Source organism: Galeopterus variegatus, unplaced genomic scaffold (assembly GCF_000696425.1).
Source record: "Galeopterus variegatus unplaced genomic scaffold, G_variegatus-3.0.2 Scaffold3708, whole genome shotgun sequence".
Lineage (NCBI taxonomy): Eukaryota > Metazoa > Chordata > Mammalia > Dermoptera > Cynocephalidae > Galeopterus > Galeopterus variegatus.
This window is the reverse complement of record NW_007729819.1, coordinates 90,249-100,963: the sequence shown is the minus strand read 5'-3', so window position 1 is coordinate 100,963 and position 10,715 is coordinate 90,249. Positions and strand designations below refer to the sequence as shown.

Below are 10,715 nucleotides of genomic sequence, written 5' to 3'. Positions count from 1 at the left end.
TCCCCCACCTGCTCCCCCGCCAGCCTGATGATCCCCTGGGGTTCCCCAGGGCTAGGGGTGGGGCCGGAGTGGTGTGAGGAAGGGTAAAAGAAGGCGACAGGGACTGAGCTAGAATGCTGGGCAAGGTGGATAAAGGTAATTATTAGCCACCTTTCATTAAAGCATCCATCAACATTTATCGAGCACCTGCTGTGTGCCAGGCACTGTTCTGGCCTCTGGGGCTGCTGCAGCGGGAAACGAAGGAGACAGAATTCCTGCCCTCATGGAGCAGATGATCCGGCCGCGGGGAACAGACCATGAGCAAGATCTGGAAGTGAAATGTAGGGTGTGCGTCGGGTGGTGGTGAATACTGGGGGGAGGGGGCGGGGGAGGGGGACTGGGGGGCAGGCTTGGAAGATGCAATCTTAAGGAGCTGAGAATTGAAAGAGGCGACGGAGGAGCCATGGGGAGATCTGGGGGAAGAGCGTTCAGGCAGAGGACACAGCACGTGCAAAGGTCCTGGGGCAGGACCGAGCCTGGTGTGGTGGAGGAACAGCGAGGAGACCCGTGTGGCTGGAGCAGAGTGAGCGAGGGGGAGAGAGGGAGGGGGACGGCAGGGAGGGGACGGGCAGGTCATGAAGGGCTTTGTGGGAGGACTTAGGCTTTTCCCCTGAGGAAGGTGGGAGCCATGGAGGGCTGTAGGCAGAGGAAGGACCAGACCTGGCTCAGGGGCTCACAGGCGCCCTCTGGCTGTTGCAGGGAGGACAGACTGTGGGGACGGGAGGGGAGGGTGAGGACAGGAGCCTGGAGACCAGGGACCACACACGCCTGTCCAGACAGGTCATGATGGGGGCTGGACTTTAGTGGAAGACATGTACCTACTATGTGCCAGCTGCGTGCAGGGTCCTTTGTTTACCTTTGCCTCAGCTCCCCAGGCAGGCGTTATCACTCCCCCATTAGACGGATGAGGAGATTGAGGCTCAAGAGGGAAAGGACCTTGCGCCAAATCCCCTAGACTGTAGGTGGCACATCACATCTCTCCCCTGTCTAAAGTCCACCATAGCTCCCTGTCACCCTCAAAATAACAAAGCCCAACAGGCCTGCCTGACCTGCCCCGTCCCCTCCCCCTCCTCTCTCTGCTCCAGCCACAGGGGCCTCCTCGCTGTTCCTCCCACACGCCAGGCTCGGTCCTGCCCCAGGACCTTTGCACGTGCTGTGTCCTCTACTGGATCACTCTTCCTTCGGTGTGGCTTGTCCTCTACATCTGCCTGTCATCTTCACTTCTCAATGCCTGGCACATGGTAGGTGCTCAATAAATGTGTATTAGAATGACTTCTTGAATGTTTTTTAAGCATTATTCTGGCTCTATAGGGTGGTAACAGTCCAAGGCGTCATATCCGAGCAGGGAGCTCTCTAAAATCAACCCTTAGGCCCCCATATCATGATGCACGAGCAGAAGAACACAAGCAACCAACAAAGAGCGAAGTTTTGGGAAAGCGACCCACCCCAGACCCTTTTATTGGGCCAATGGGCATTGCCCGGATGTGGGGCCTGGCTCAGAGGGGCAATCTCATTGGCCAGGACATATCCAGCCATCTTCTGATTGGCTGCACACCAACCACAGTCTCTGATGGGGCCCTTCGTTCTAGTTGCCCTTCCCATGCCTGGGATTCCACCGTTTGTCCTGGTGCCCAGTTCTGAGTTGCTTTTTCTTGCTTGGCGTGCCCGCAGGGCTGAAGCAATGGCAACTGCCCAGGCATGCAAGCATGCCGCCCTCAGATTTTGCAACTGTGGCATGCCTTGGGCCCCTTCTGCCAGTTCCTGGAACACTGGCCCGACTGGCGGTGTTGACTACCCACCCCTCCCCAGGTGTGCCCAGAATCATGGCCAGCGCGGGCGCCTGGGGCTGCAGCAGGAGCTGGCTCCACCTCCACATGCTGTGTGACCCTGGTCCAGTCCCTGACCCTCTCTGAGCCTTAATTCTCTTCTTTGCTATACGAGAACTTTGATCTATAACAAGACTGTACAACAGTGGTTTTCGGCAGGATGATTCACCGCCCCCTCCCCCATGGAACACTTGGCAATGTCTGGGGACATATTTGGTTGTCACAGCTGGGGGCGGGTGGAAGAAGTTGTTGCTGGCATCTAGTGGATAGAGGCAGGGATGTTACTCAACACCCTACAGTGCACAGCACAGGCTTCAACACAAAAACACTGGACACTGGCCCAGATGTCCCCAGTGCCGAGGCTGAGAAACCCCGCTGTGGAAGTCCAGCAGTTCTGGAAACTGGAAGACGTTGTGTGCAAGGACCGAGCTGCGTAATTATTATTATTTACCCAACAAACGTTTATTGACCTGCTACCCTTGCACCAGAACCTTATAGGGTGGGCTTCATTTATCTTAATGATGGCATTGGGAGGTGGGGACACTGACAAGTTTATCGCGCAACTATGATGTGCCAGGGACCACCTACGACACTCCTGCCTGAGTCTAATCTCACAATTCCCGATGCAGCCATGTCTCCTCACCCCATTTTACAGATGAGTAAACTGAGGCTCGTAGTCACACATTGAACCTGAGGCCAACTCAGACACTCTGCATGTCAATGCCCCAGTCCTACCTCTGGACACTCTGTCCTCTGCCTGGTGGCCAATGTAACCAGGTCATCTTGGACTCGCACCCAGGCCTTGCAGGGCTTCTTGGTGGGAGCCAAGTTATGCGTAGAGGCTGCTGCCTGTGTTTCTGCCAAGTCAGGTCCCCGGCTGCTCCCCCCAACCCTCCCAGGAGGTGGGACTTATTGAGGGTGTGGCTCAGGGCCTCTTTGGGTTCATCCCTGGTACCCTCCCTCTCAATCTTCCAAACTGGAACCAAAGCAGCAAGAGGGACTAAGGCAAGACAACCTGCAGCACTTCCCAGGTCGGCGATTTGTGAAGCAAGAAATTTACCGAACTTTTTTCACTCTCTGGACACATCTCACACTCTTGAAATAGAGCAGAGCAGTGAGCAGGCGAGGGATGACCCTTGTGACACACACAGGGAAACTGAGGCTCCAGATGATGCAGCCATTTGCCCACAGGCATCAGGATTCCTGGCTAGGGAGCCGGAGCCCTGAGTTCTTTGAAATCCTCCAGATGTTGTGGAAAGAGCAGGGCTCTGGAGTCAGGCTGAGCTGGGTTGGGACCCTGATTGTGTCACTTGCTTTAGTGTGACTTTGGACAAAGATCCGGAAGTGAGACCAAGCTTGGCATGTCCAGGGGACAGCAGGAAGACCATGGAGCAAGTCAGCGGAGTTGGTCCCAGGCCTCTGTGGAAGTGATCGGGGAAGGCCTCCGCCCCAGCCCCTCTGCCCGGCGGGTGTGGTGCGGGCACCCGGGTGTGGGCACCGCCTGGAACTCCCCGGCTTGCCCACACACGCCAGGCCCCTGTGCCAGCCTCTCACATCTTCCTGGCATCTCTCCCTTCAGATGGAGAAACTGAGGCCCAGGGGTGCCAGGATGGCACAGGGTGGGAGTTACCGCCCAACCAGGCTGAGCGTCTCACATTGTATTGTATGAACTTGGAGGAGCTCTTCTCTTTAGAGGCCTCAGTTTCTCCATGTGCCAAAGAGGAACTTGCTAACATGCCTGGCGGGGCATCCACCTCTGTGCAGAGATGGGGGGTGGTGTTGGTGAGGGGTGGTGTTAAGATCGCCAAACCCGGGCCGGCCCGGTGGCACACTGCTACAGTGCGCCGCTTGGGAAGTGCGGCGGCGCTCCCGCCGAGGGTTCGGATCCCACATACAGACCGGTTCCCACTCACTGGCTGAGCGAGGCGCGGGAGCAACACCGAGGGTTGCGATCCCGTTGCCGGTCCTGGTCCGGTACGGGGGCGACACTGAGGGTTGCGATCCGTTGCCGGACACGGAAAAAGACAAAAAAAAAAAAAAAAAGATCGCCAAACCCACTAAGCCCACTGAGGCTTCCTTTTCAGACCCCCCTCCTCACAACGCCCCAGCAGTCAGGCCTTTGGAAGTTCAAGTCCTGGCTTTGCCACTTACAGACCATGTGGCCTTGGGCAGGTGGTGGCCTTGCTCTTTGCCTCAGTTTACCCATTGGTAAAATGAGACAGTCATATGAATGATGGTGGCTGTCATTATCTGCCAGCTGTCCTGCTGGCAGGTGGTGTGACCCCAGAGACTTCCTCCCCAACCCTCCACATTCCCCTCCAGGGCAGGGCTGGGGTCTTCTTGCATCACAGGGCAGCCCCCCACGCCCTGCCGGCTGCTCTGGAAAGTCCTGCTGAATTGGAAATTTCCCTTCCGTAAGGTGGGGGGCAAGTCTTGCTTCTGTCAATCTGAAAAGAGGGCTCCTTGGCCTTTGCCCTCTGCCCTCCAGCCACAGGTAGAGGGCAGCCAGCAGGCTGGCCATGCCCCAGCAACCAGGGACACGTCCAGATAGGCCAACCGTGGCCAGAGCTGACTGGACACTAGCCCAGGGTCACATAGCAGGTTGACTGGGGGGTGGCGGGCTTCCCTTGGGGAGGAAACTCTGGGGTTAGGGATTGGACCCCTCTGCTGCTGTGGTGGGGAGCGGGTGGCTGGTACCCAAGGTGGGTGGGTAACGACAGGAAGTCGGTTACAAAGGGAGGGAGTCAGTTACTGCGGGAGGGAGTCGTTGGCACTTTGATTTCCGGAGGTGCCACAGGTTATGTAAAGTGTGGGAGTGGCTGGGCACCCCGACATTGCCACCCACCCTGAGCCATCTCGTTCAGTCTTACCAGAAGGGGAAACACAGGCTCAGAGCACAAGAGTCACTAGCTTGAGGCCACCTGGCCAGGATTTGAACCCGGGCCCACTGGGCCTGCTTCCACTGGGCTCTGCGAGGGGGGCGAGGCCAGGAGGGCCTGACTTGGTTTCTCAGCTCCCAGCCCTGCCCCTCACATGCTTTGTGAACATCGGCCTCAATTTGCCCATCTGTGCAATGGGCCTGGTGTGTTTATTGATTGACTTGTTTTTTTGGTTCTCACTTTCTTTCACTTGGCAGACACGTATATGTTAATGTGTGCCGGGGCCTGCTCTAAATGCTTTATAAGGATTAGCACGTTGAACCCTCTCAGGGACTGTGGAGGATGGGGGCACTGTTATGAACCCCACTTTACAGATGGGGAAACTGAGGCACGGGGGCACAGCAGGGAGAGAAGGAGACGAAATTTGAACTCAGGCCTCCCTGGGGGGATTGCCCCGAGGATCAGGTGGCAGGGAAGTTCATGTGGGCCTCCCATTTCACAGATGGAAACACCAAGTCTTGGGGAGGTCCAGGGCCACCACGATCACCGTGTCCCAGGGCTGTCCTGAGAGTGAATGAACTGCCCCAGGTGCCCCCAGTGCAGGCGGGGTGGGCATAATCATAGAAACCAGCCCCTGCTGACTGTGCTTATGACGTCCCATGCTTTCTCTCATGGCCTTGTCCTCGACACCCTGGAGGAGGAAACTGAGGCAGAGAGTGGAGAAGCAGTCATGGCGGGGTTGGAGCCTGACCCCGGTGCCCTTGGTCTCAGCCTCGGGCTGCCATCTCTCAGACGTGCCTTCCACTAGTTGGACCTGGTGTGTGCTGGGGGGGAAGGGATAGGCTGGCCAGGGCGGGGGGTTGGGCTGCAGACCCCCCTCCTGAAGAGGCCTGACCCAGAGCACCCCACCCCCAGCCTCATTAACAGGGTGATTAAAGAGTGACAGATGAGGGGAAAAGCTTGAAAGAATTAAACAAACAAAGGGAGAGGTCGGTTTATATAATCTCTGGTACAACGTGTCCCCTTGAGCCAGGATTAGGCTCTGGCGTTTCCCGGGCAGCCGTGGGGGCGGGGGCGGGCACCCTGCTCCCTCCTTGGTCAGTCCCCATGCCTGCTGTGGCCACCTCTCTCCCTCCCTCCCAAGGCCAGGTGCTTCTTGATCCCCTGCTGGGAAGCTCAGCTGGGATGGTGCCAGCTTGGCCCAGGGAGTGGGGGTGGGTGGGTCCAGGAATCATGCCACCTGCCAGATCCGCTCCCGGCTCTGCCTGCATGATTGGCTGGCAACCTCGAGCAAATCCGAAACCTCAGTTTCTCTTCTGGAAAGTGGGTTAGTGGAGTTATGTGTTTGGAGCCTGGTAAACAGTCAGTGCTAAATCACTGCATGCCTTGGATGGCTGTGGAAGCTCCAATTGAGGCTATAAATACTATCAACTAGGTACCAACAGCCACGCTCACAACGATCATAAAATCTAATGAAGGCTGCGTTTCTCTTCGTAGCGGTCATCATTCCCTGACGTTTATATGTTGTTTTTCATGTACTGTGTGTCTCCCTCTCTGGAATTCAAGCTCCTCCAGCACAGGTGTCCTGCTGCGTCTCGTTGACTGCTGTGTCTCCAGCATCCAGGACAGGGCCGGCACACAGAGGGTGCGCCGTGTGCTCCGTGTGTATTTTGAGACCGGATGGCCGAACCCTACACATGTATTGAGCGGCCTCTCCGGACCACGTTCTGTGCTCAGCATCGTGGTCTCGCATGTAAGCCTCACAAACCAGGAAGGGGTGGTGTTTCATTGCACCCATTTTCCAGAAGTGGAAACTGAGGTTCAGAAAGGGGGAGTGACCTGCGCAGGGCCACCCTGCAAAAAAGCAACCGAGCCGAGATTCGAATGTAGCCCTGCTTGATGGCAAAGACTCCTGGCTGAGCTGCCGACTTGCTCCTCCAAGACCAGGGCCCAAGGAAACACAGAGGGGTGGCCAGGGACGCTAGGTCTTCTCTACCCACCTCTCAGGGCTTTCTGGGCCCCTGAGGGTGGGAACTGAGCATGTCACTTCAGGGCACCTGCTTTGGGGGGAGTTGGATGCAGGGGGGGTGGGGGTGTGACGGGGAGGAGGCACCTTGGCCTCGCCAGGTGGGTGGCATGGAACTCTTGTATGGCACGGGCAGTCCTGGCACCCTCTGCTCTAGTAGCCAGGCTGGGGGCCATGCCTGAGTCCCCAGGAGGATAGGGCTGTGGCCACCCAGCTGGCTGACTGATTTTTCCGGTAACAATTACTCAGCTCCAGGATCTGGGAGAAAGGTCACGTCCTTGGCCAGCAGCTGTAGCGGGATGGATGAGGGACTGGCTGGAATTGCCCCTGCCCCCAACTCCTGGCCTGGCTGCCTGTGGCCCCTTGTGGGTGTCTGCTGCTCCTGGAGGTAGGGACGGGGCAGCGGAGGCTCCCTGATCCCAAATATGACTGTCCCAGAAGGTGGCCCCTGTAGTGGTGTAACGCTCAACCCACTCAGTCTTGTCGCAGCCACCTGTCCCCAGACACTAACTGAATCCACCAGGAAGCTTCTTCTGGTGAGCAAGCCCTGCGTTGTTTCTAACCCCATCAACACTGCTTCCTGGAGGAGGAGGCGATTGCAAGTCCCACGCAGCTCACAAAGCACCTGAGGCTCAGGGAGGAGGAGGGGCCTCCCCACGTCCACCCAGCAGGTAAGTAGAGGAGCTCGAGAACTCAGATCTGAAACCTGCACTTTTACACACCCCATGACCTCTTGCTTTGCTGTGAGAATAAATGAGTTCAGTCAGCTCCATTTTACAGATGGGGAAACTGAGGCTCTCACAGGTGGAGACACCTGTCCAGTGGAGGCTGCTCCAGCCCCTCCCTGGTCTCCTTCCTGGATCCACTCCCACCCCCTCTGCACTTCATCTGCTCTCTGGCCAGCAGCCACGGCGATTCCACTAAAACAGAATTGAGTCAGGTCATGTCCCTATATGGCTTAAATTCTCCATAGCTCCCCAGTGCCCTGCAGACAAAATCCACTCTTCTCAGTCCACAGGCCCTGCCTGACGGCCCCGTCCCCTCCCTGCCCTCCCCTCCTCCGTCTCGCCCCCTCGTTCACTCTGCTCCAGCCACACGGGCCTCCTTGCTGTTCCTCCCACACGCCAGGCTTGGCCCTGCCCCAGGGCCTTTGCACCTGCTGTGCCTCTGCCTGGAGCACCTTCTCTGGTATCTTCAAGGCTGCAGGACACCTCCTCTGTGAAGCCTTCCTTCCCTTCTCCCCTCCCACCCGCTGCCCTCCTACCATCCTGTTTTTTGTTTCATCATTGTCTGAAGTTGTACTTTTTCATGTTTTTGCACATCTGTCCATCCAGTGCCTGGAACAGGTCTTGGCACCCAGTAAGACCCTGATAAACATTTAAATCAGTAGTCAGCAAACTATGGCCCAGGGGCCAAATCTTGCCCATCACCCATTTTTGTAAATAAAGTTTTTTTTTTTTTCTTCCTTTTTGTCTTTTTTTTCATGACCGGCAACGGATCGCAACCCTCAGTGTCGCGCCCATACCGGACCGGGACCGGCAACGGGATCGCAACCCTCGGTGTTGCGCCTGCACCTCGCTCAGCCAGTGAGCGGCCGGTCTGTATGTGGGATCCGAACCCTCGGCGGGAGCGCCACCGCGCTCCCAAGCGGCGCACTGTAGCAGTGCACCACCAGGCCGGCCCTTTGTAAATAAAGTTTTATTGGCACAAAACGACACCCATTCTTTTATGTGTTGTCTTTGGTGGCTTTTTGCAACAGCAGAGTTGAGTAGTCATGACAGGCACTGCCTGGCCCTCAAAACCAAAGATATTTGCTATCTAACTTTTCACGTAAAAGTTTGCCAACAGCTGCTTGAGACTGATGGATAGAAATCAAACTAATGAAAATGTTCGACTCCACCCTGGGTTCCAGTCCTGACTCTAAACTCAACCTCCTACCCAGCATGACTTTGGGAAGCACTCTTCCCTTCCCTGGGCCTGAGTTTCCCCGTCTCTCAAATGGAGACTGTAAAAGTCCTAACCTCACGAATGACATCTGGTGGGAAAATATGCTTATAATAATCCAGTAGACGCATCGGAGAGACGCACCCTTGTACATCTTTAGGGGTGACATCACAAGCCAACATCCACACTGGAATAGAGAGCACAGGTTGTTCGGTCAGCGGCATTGGAGAAAACTGACTTGCTCTATAAGAAAAGTAAAATTGGTTCCCTGCCTGGCATCACTCACAGAGGCAGATGCCACCTGGATTAAAGACCTAAATGTGGAAGATAAAATGGGAAGGTTAATAGAAGAAAACACAGAAGGGCCTTATGACCTGGGGACGAGAAAGGACGCGTTAAACAAAACTTCCAAGGCACAGGTAATAAGACAAAAAGTGTGTGAATTCAATAACATCAAAATTAAGGATTTCTGCCCAATAAAGGGCACCATGAACAGAAGGAATAGAGAGGGGACAGGGCAGGAGAAGAATCAGCCCGGCCGATGGCTGCACTATGCGAGGAAGCCCTGCCCAGGGCTGCTGCACCGAGTATGCATTCTCACTCTAGTATAATTGAGTCCCAAGAGATCCCACTGGGAATGTTTGCCCCAGAGGTGTGCAGTATGGTGGCCTTGCTCCTCAAAACCAGTACAAAAAGATGGCACCCCTAGAACAACGTGGACAGTGTGTACAAATAGGCGATTTTCAAAGGAAAGAAGCCCTAAGACCACCAGGCCCAGGAAATGCTCAGCCCCGTCAGCAGCTTAACACACTGGGCTGGCCGGTGGCCCACTTGGTTAGAGTGTGGTGCTGACGACACCAGGGGCGACGGTTCGGATTCCTTTACTGGCCAGCTGCCAAATAAAGAAAGAAAGAAAGAAGCCCAGTAGCACTGGCCGGTTAGCGCAGTTGGGTAGAGCGCACCCTTCTAATCTCAAGGTCACAGGTTCGGATCCCCGTACCAGCCAGCTGCAAAAAAAATAAATAAATAAGCACAACAGTGGGGGATCACTTTACCCTTATCAGAGGGGTGAAGGTAGAGAGACAGATGACGCGGAGAGGTTGGCAGGGGTGTGGGGGTGTGGAAGCCCACGTGTTCCATTGGGAGGAATTGGGACTGAGGCAGCCCTTCTGGAAGCCGTCTGTGCCCACCTAGTGAAAACAGATCGGTGCACACCCAACCCGAGTGCCACATCTGTCCACCAAACCCACACATAGGAACGTACGCGGCAGCTTTACTCACAAGAGCCCTCAACTGGAAACAACCCAAATAAACATCCACACTGGAGTAGTGAGAAACGGGAGGTTATATTCGTGCGGTGGAACGTTACACAGCAGTCAGAAAGAACCGTCTGTATCTATAACAGCGTGTGTGGGTTGAATTGTGTCCCCGTCCAAATGCATATGTTTAGGGGATGGCTGGTTAGTTCAGTGTGTTACATACAGCACGGTGTTATAACACCAAGGTCAAGGGTTCAGATCCCTGTACCAGCCTGCTGCAAAAAAAAAAAAAAAAAAAAAAAGTTATGTGTTCATGTTCTAACCCCCAGGACCTCAGAATGTGACCTTATTTGGAGATGGGATCTTTTTTTTTTTCCCCTTTTTGTCTTTTTTCGTGTCCGGCAACGGACCGCAACCCTCAGTGTCGCGCCCGTACCGGATCGGGACCGGCAACTGGATCGCAACCCTCGGTGCTGCTCCCGCACCTCGCTCAGCCAGTGAGCGGGACCCGGTCTGTATGTGGGATCCGAACCCTCGGCAGGAGCGCCGCCGCACTCCCAAGCGGTGCACTGTAGCAGTGCGCCACCGGGCCGGCCCTGGAGATGGGATCTTTACAGAGGTAACCAAGCGTTTGGATCCCCGTACTGGCCAGCCACCAAATATATATATCTATATTTGTAAAGTGAAGGAGATGATCCCTCAAAATGTGGGTGGACCCCATCCAATCAGTTGAAGGCCTTAA

The 10,715-nt window shown here is 55.6% G+C and overlaps 1 long non-coding RNA gene across 1 annotated transcript; it reads left to right on the top strand.

Moving 5' to 3' along the window:
* Positions 1–1,138: 1,138 nt before the first annotated feature.
* Positions 1,139–7,791, top strand: LOC103601373. The gene is made up of 3 exons (XR_551450.1): positions 1,139–1,280; positions 6,311–6,497; positions 7,020–7,791. It is a non-coding gene; the product is annotated as an uncharacterized LOC103601373 (long non-coding RNA).
* Positions 7,792–10,715: the final 2,924 nt, after the last annotated feature.